The 7,460-nt window shown below is 40.6% G+C and overlaps 1 protein-coding gene across 2 annotated transcripts in view; it reads right to left on the bottom strand.

Annotated features, from left to right (window-relative positions):
* The window catches only part of pparab (peroxisome proliferator-activated receptor alpha b), a 50,721-nt gene that overhangs the window by 26,082 nt on the left and 17,179 nt on the right, over positions 1-7,460 (bottom strand). The window contains exon 1 of one of the 2 annotated variants that reach the window (XM_032522729.1): positions 4,134-4,269. The exons of the other annotated variant lie outside the window; for it this stretch is intronic. The gene's annotated coding sequence lies outside the window, so the exon portion shown is untranslated. Of the gene's footprint in view, positions 1-4,133; positions 4,270-7,460 lie in introns of those variants that run through there. 2 annotated transcript variants of the gene reach the window in all.

Below are 7,460 nucleotides of genomic sequence, written 5' to 3'. Positions count from 1 at the left end.
AGCTACAGAGTGAGACATCTCACTTCATTACTTTGTTGGGAGTGGCACATCCGCAATAGCTAGGTAATGATAAATCAGCTAGCTACTGTTCATTTTATAAATTATGGTGAACGAGTGTGTGTTGTAGTTGTGTTTTGCCATTGAGAACGAGCTGGCATACTAGCGCTAGCATGCTATGGTTAGCCACCTCGTCGCGGCTAGTTACATAGAAAGTCGTAGGGATTTTGAACAGCTCACCCAGACACTGAAGGCAGAGGACATTCAGAAACCTGTATCTCACTCAAAACTCTTTTTTCCAAGTTTGTATGCGTGTGGAAGCACCAGAGACACAAAACAACACCCTAATACCCAGAAAAAAGTGTTTTTTTCATAATATGGGCACTTTAAAGAGGGAACTTGATGGTAACTTGGTATGTATGTTCTGGTACACTGAAGTTAGGAATTTTGGCAATACGACACTCTAAAACTAAAACTATACTCCAGGGCTGCCAACTCTCACGCATTGGCCGTGAGACACACGCATTTGACTGGTTTCACCGCACACGCCACACCCCCGATTTCTCACGCTGAAGTGTCCAACCGGTCGGTCAAATTTCTGTAGATGAGTTATCTATAGATTATCTGTTTAGCCACTAGTTGTGCTTTCAGAGACTGTGAGGGGGTTCAAGAGCGCTCCCTGTCTGTGAAAGTTTCGAATTGTCGCAAACTGAGAACATTTTTTTACGATCCATCCCATTTCCCCGGCTTTAGGTATGAGCTCTGAGTATCACAGACCGTCCGTCGCTTCGTGTCCACTCTCTGTAACAATAGAGGTGAGCAGCGCGGCTGGTAGCGTAGCAACTTCAGTTCATGTTAGTGGACCTGCTCTGCTGTGGACAGTGACGCGTTGCATCCGTGTAGTCCTCCGATAATGCGCAGCGTACAGCCTCCTCTAAACTTTGTCAGAGACCAGAGACCCGAATGGGCGTCTGTGTCTGTCAGACGGTCTGAATGAGATCCACCATATCAGCGGAGCAATGACATGCACAGCAGACTATATTACACCATATACTATATATACTATATATACTATATATACTATATTACAACTCTCCAAATCTCGGCCAACAGAGATGGGAGGAGTTATATTTTGAATGTGCACAAAGTTGTAAACATGGGCAGAAATCTGGTGAAACACATCTGAGCTATACTATATATACTATACTATATATACTATAATATTACACTATATATATATACTATACTGAACATTGGGCCACTATGTGCTCTCTAACCTCGGTGCATCTCTAAATGTAACTGTAAATAATTAATTTGATGTTTTATGAAATGAACAAATAGTCTTTTTTTCCCAAAAAGTAAATCCAGTAGTGGGGCCCAGAGGATGAGGGCAAACATTACTGAACCTTGGCACAAGGTTAAAGGATAAGAATTTATGTAGATCAGTGGTTCTTATTCTTTAGAATTTCAGTGGTCTTAGTTGATCCCTCAACATTAATTTAACTTGGGTCCCTTGTCCCAACACCAGGGACCCCTGGACCTGTTCCCCACAGACCCAAATCTTCTCAGCTGTTGATGAGATTTGCTACTGTCTCTTCATGTGGTTCATATGTTTGGCACGTTGTCTGGGTCAGTTCTTATATCATAAGAAGTTAATAATGTATAAATGTAAATGCTGAATGCCGTAAAACCTGTTGATACTACAAATGCAAGGTTCTTAACCTACAGTTTTGCACATATCATGTAAGACTTGATTCTCCATTTTTTTGCAAAAAAACTCTCCAGAAAGTGCCCTTTAATGGTTTATTTTTCAATTTTTTTTCCTGGGGGGGCATACCCCCAGACCCCCCTAGGGAGAACCCCACCCCCCCACATATCACAAATCACAATTTAAACCCTGAAGGATAAAGAACCCAAAAAATTGCTTTGTACGTGGCAAAATATGGGTTGCCCCCCCAAATCTCACTCCAAGGTTTTGGGAAAAGTTGGCAGCCCTGTACTCTATTCAAGACACTGGCAATGTAATGGTGTATTGGCTAATGGATAAATATGAATACAAATGTTTTAGGGCTTGAGCCATTGGAAAGACAGCACAGGAATTGTTTTTTAGGTTTTAAAACTGGATATAGAAGCAGAAAAAAAGAATCACAATGCAATAAAAGGAATTGTAACATAATGAATCACAGCCCAGAGGAAGTAAACTGAATCTAATTGACCTTGAAGATTCCCTCCCGTTAAAAACACTACTTTACATGAAAAGAATCCTGGCATGTGAGCGGGCAGCTTTACTGAGCTACTCACTCTTCCATCCACTTGTAATTATAAAAGGAGGCAGTGTTAGCTCTGCTAAGCAAACCTCTTTAGCATTCAGCCGCTAGCTTCTGACCCTCAGGTCTTCCTTTAGAGGACATCTTGTTTCATTCACTCACTTCACTCAGCACTGTCTCATCATAATAATGCTTCAAGGGAAAATAAAGACGCTTCTTGGCTACAGTTTGACTAACCTCCATGCTGTCTATTCAGATTACACTCCATTAACCTGGGTACATTATATATAGTGGTAGGATGAGATAACTTTGGATTTACAGAATATCATATAAATAAGAATAATCATATATCATATGATTTCTTATCAAATAACATGACATGAGTCCCTTTCTGAATGCATGACTCAATACCAGCAGCTATGAAGTGGACCAAGCTAATTTTTCCACCACCATGAACATGACAATGTAAACACACAGATCTGCTTAGCTGCAGACTGCAGAAGTATTGTGGATTGAGACATAGAAAGACAGAGAGAGACAAAGGGGGTTTAGAGAAATGTCAGGAAAGCTACATTACAGGGTCTTTATCAGCAACGTGCGAGACAGAGTGAGCATGTGAGGCAGAGAGAGAGAAGGAAAACAGCGGTTCCTACGGTAACAGCAAGCCTTTGTCTTTGAGGTCAAGCCCTCTCAAGTGATCACTCAACCAAGCCTGCTGAGGGCACTGTGCACACTAAGAGAAAGATGAGCAAAGTCATACATGTTTGTGTGGGTTAGGGTTGGAATTAGGGCCCAAAAGGGGAGGAGGGGCTAGGGTTTAAACAAAAGACCACTAACCAAGAGCCAACAAGGTCGCCATGGCGATGCTATGGCAATGCCAACACATGGATAACGCTTTGAAATCAGTGGTGGAGGGCGGGCATCAGGCATGTGAAGACAGCTACAAACTATAACAGGAATTCAATCTCTCACCATGAAAATCAATAAATCCCATTACAGACTTGTGTATTAGTAGTTCTGTGCTGCTGATCACAGAGTTGGATGTATATGTGGAGCAAAAATATCCATACTGTCCAATGGATTTCTGCACAGTTGCTTAGCATGTGCACCTAGCTCTCCATGTTGTGCTCATCCATCTCAGTGAAGACCAACATTAGACAGACAGGCCATGAAACTGCTAGTAAGCTCTGGCCGAGGCAGATAAACATACTCTGAATGAGAGCCAGGCATGTGGATAGCCTCCTACTCTCCCAACAGGAAACAACACAACAGCATGAAGTTAGTTTATACAGCTGTTTGAGATCTTTACAAAAAGTATCGATAAATCACCGGCACTGTTGAGCTGATAGTCTTGTTAGTGATACCCATCACTCAAGAAGTAGTGCACTTCAAGTTATCTGATCTTGTGGCATCTCTAAATCTACATAGGCTACAGTTGATAACTGAAAATTATAATCACAGATCACACAGCTTCCATGACTAACTAATGTCTCTGCGGCATCCAATAAAGCTCAATGCTTTTTCAAATCCATGAACGATGAGGACAGCAAACAGCAAAGACTGTGATGACAAGAAATCACAGACAAAGCTGGCAGCAGACCAAGATATTAAAGGTGTGTATGGGCTTGCCTCACCAAGGTGTGGAAGAAAAAAAAATACTGAAATCACTGTAGTCCTTCCAAAGTACAAGAAAACATACCTTGGCAATTAGAGGAGACAGAAGAGAGTTGCTTATATACTATTTGTCTGTCTGCAGTATTGCTACCAGTCTATAAGATGTGATTTTTAAAAGACTGTTGGTAAGTATAGTTAATTGAATATATAAAAAAACAAATTAATAACTTCAGTAAACAAACACTACTTCCCTACCTTCCTCATCAAAAAACCTGAGGTCTTCCATGCAACTGTGGTCCCTGACAACATGACTTCCAGCTCAGTTTGTATAATCATTCAGTGTGTGTTTGTGTGTGAGAGAGAGCAGACCACAGGTTAATGTTTAACCCACCCATCCTGTGGTCTGAGTGCTAACAGGCCTGTCAGGAGAAGGGCCTTAGGGGCATAACGGTGGTCTTAGAGCAGGAATATGAGCTGATGGGGCTGACCCACCAGCTCTGCCTGTCAATTTGTTTGAATAGTTCACTCTATGAGCTCAGTCTGGACCGTGCCTACAGTGTAAACACTCCACTGAACCCTTATCACTCAGAGCTGATATGCTATAGCCGGCGCCCTCTTATCGCTATGGAGATTGACCAAAGTACAGGGGAAGTGATTGACATTGGACTTTAGCTGTCGTCCACGACAGATGAGCCATATGATAGCTAACAGTTCAATCATTATGTCAGGTCAGGATCAGATCACTTACCTTGTCATCTCAGGGTCAATATGTCTAGAACAATCACATTTTGTCTCCCATGTTTAGACATGAAAGGTCCAAACTATTGTCTTTGCAAATATTACTTCCTAATATTATGCATACTTTACATTTGTATAGCCAATTTAAAATGCATGCTATAAATGTTTATATTTTTGATGTATTAGTCTCGCAATTTCAGACCTCCATTGGTTACCAACAATTATTCACATAACGAATCTATTAGCTTGAGTTGCTCTAACCATCACCATAAACATTATGCCTGCATTAGACTATGGAAATAATACATTGTTGTTATGTGGTAATGCAGTTCACTTAAACTTCTATATCACACTGTATTGCCTCATAACTGCAATCTAATTTTGACAAAAATAATGCAGACTTAAAGGATTACACAACTATAGATAACAGATTTTCATATCAAATGGAAATGGATGGGAACAATGGATGGGAACAATGGCTAAGATGCTAATGGCGCAAGATGTTTTTTTACTCACTATATGTCCCATTTTTCCCAAACAACTGGACTCATCTATTCCACTCACAAAGGGAGACGTGTGTTTCTCACATATTCGAATTCTAAATTGACAAGACTTGTGACGTTACTCAAGATGAGCTTTCTCTTTGGCTGTCAGGATATTAAACACCCACTGCAGCATCAAGTTGAGAAATAAAACACTAAGTTGCATAATCCCCAGTGGACTCTGAGCTCTGCATTGACAGTGTGTTCAGTGTCAAAAATGATAATTAAATGTTCACAAATGCTCACAAAACAGAGCCCATACAATGTGACCATGAACAACTGCAGAAGGTGCAATGTGACCCTGGAGCATGTTACCTCAAAGGTCTATGCTGACCTCAGCCATCACACTTGCTGTTTATAGATCATCATAACGTGATGGAAAGCGTGACTGCATGTGCATGTGTTGTGGACTTAAAATAAGCACAGAACTTGACAATGTGTGGTGATATTTTCACATTTGCAACATCGAAAACGCCAAAAATCTGAATTTGATCACATGGACTGACTGTTGTCAAGACCTCGAGTAAACTGTAAAGCTTTCGTGGTAACTTCAATCCTAAATATTTTGGCTTCTTTCTAAAGTACAGTATGTCTAACTAGACCAGCTGTCATAATGTCCTAATGTTTTGTTTCTCATACACTTTCCATAAGTGAGTCATTTCTGTCTGTTTACTTGTCTGATATATTAAGCAGTGTTTACCATTTGATGTAGAAGTATTAGATACATATTAGTTTCTAATAACCTGTAAAACACAATAAGGTTGCATGCTGAAGCCTTGAGCAATTTGTTTAGGGAACATTTGTGTTGAAAAGCATATTATTTACAGTAAATCTGTCAGGGAAAGATATGAGCAAGTGGTCATGACATCCTGGTTGATAATAAGAATGTGTTTTCTGCTTGAGATGTGATGTGTTGAAAGGACACTGCTGCTGTTTAACCTTGACCTGCAGTATAGCCACAGCTTAACAAGCTACCCCAGTGTGTTAGATGTATTTACAGCTGAATGAATGGCAAGCTCGACCCTCACTGTTCCCAGCTGCTAACATCACCAATCGCTAACAACACTGTCCTTAAACAAACCCTCCATTTGGTGCCGAACACTGGCTTCTGGCTGCCCCTTAGCACTTATTTCAAAACCAGTCACAAGGATCAAGCAAGCCACCGTTACAAAATCTCCCTGCGGTGTATCCAAACAGTATATTTCAGATGGGGCAAACTGCTGCGATCTGTTCCAACTGCTTTTCCAGCGGCACTAACTGGGCGAACAACACCATAAAGTGCTTGTACAGGTCAACTTAACTTTCCCCTTTTTAATAATCTATGCCTTTGTTGCTCTGGGTATATTATTTCAAATTCTACTGATTTTTCTCCCATTGCATACTCCTGTGGTGACATACAGCAACTCTGCTGGATGGCAGAACTGTACAATACATACATACACAAATGTAAAACGATTGCAGTAGTTACCATTTTCCACTAATGCAATACATGTGGATATGGCTTTGTATCCATAACTCATATGCAAGTGCTTGTAAACTATTTTAGAGTGGAAAAAATGTCTAGGCCTGGATACAGAGACAGGCAAGTTTGAATATTATTATGTGTGCTCTACATATCAGTACAGACTCATACTGTATTTAGGAAGGTGCACATTCCCATCCAGAAATAAAAAAAATATTAAACATGGTCATCAGTAAAATGTACATTTCATGCCAAGTGCAAAAGAGAAGGGAATGTTCAAGTGAGTCCGTACTGTTCTACCAGTTGCTCTGGACAGCAGACAGAGCTGTCAGTCTGCAGCCCTGAGAACTTGGACTGACCACCTTGAGTGCAATGCTGCCAAGAAATATATAACATTTTACATGCTGTGGCTTGATGGTTCATGGGCTAAAACAATCCTGGGAATATTTACATTTCAACATGATGCTAAAGAATGTGCAAGAATCACTCTGGGAGAAATCATTTATATAGTTAAGGGCTGAAATGATGAGTCAAAGTAGCTCCACTTTATTAAGGCACGAGTCTTTCAACCTTCACCCATGCTACTTCCATCATTTCCCCAAAAAATCATGTTAAAGGCGTGCTCAAGAACTTTCCAACACGTTTTACGGGAGTTTCTGTATTACTGGAAAACAATACAAAGGGGAGGGCCAGAGTGCAGAAATCACCAAACCTGAGATGAGAAAAACATGGCACTAGATTGCATTTCTCTCTGCTCAGACAGCTGTGTGTACAGTGGGGCTCGAAAGTTTGGGCACCCCAGGTAAATAAATTGAATTAATGTGCATAAAGAAGCCAAGA

The sequence above is a fragment of the Etheostoma spectabile genome, chromosome 8 (genome assembly GCF_008692095.1).
Source record: "Etheostoma spectabile isolate EspeVRDwgs_2016 chromosome 8, UIUC_Espe_1.0, whole genome shotgun sequence".
Taxonomy (NCBI): domain Eukaryota; kingdom Metazoa; phylum Chordata; class Actinopteri; order Perciformes; family Percidae; genus Etheostoma; species Etheostoma spectabile.
Note: the sequence above shows the minus strand (reverse complement) of the source record. Positions and strands in the feature narration are given on the sequence as shown.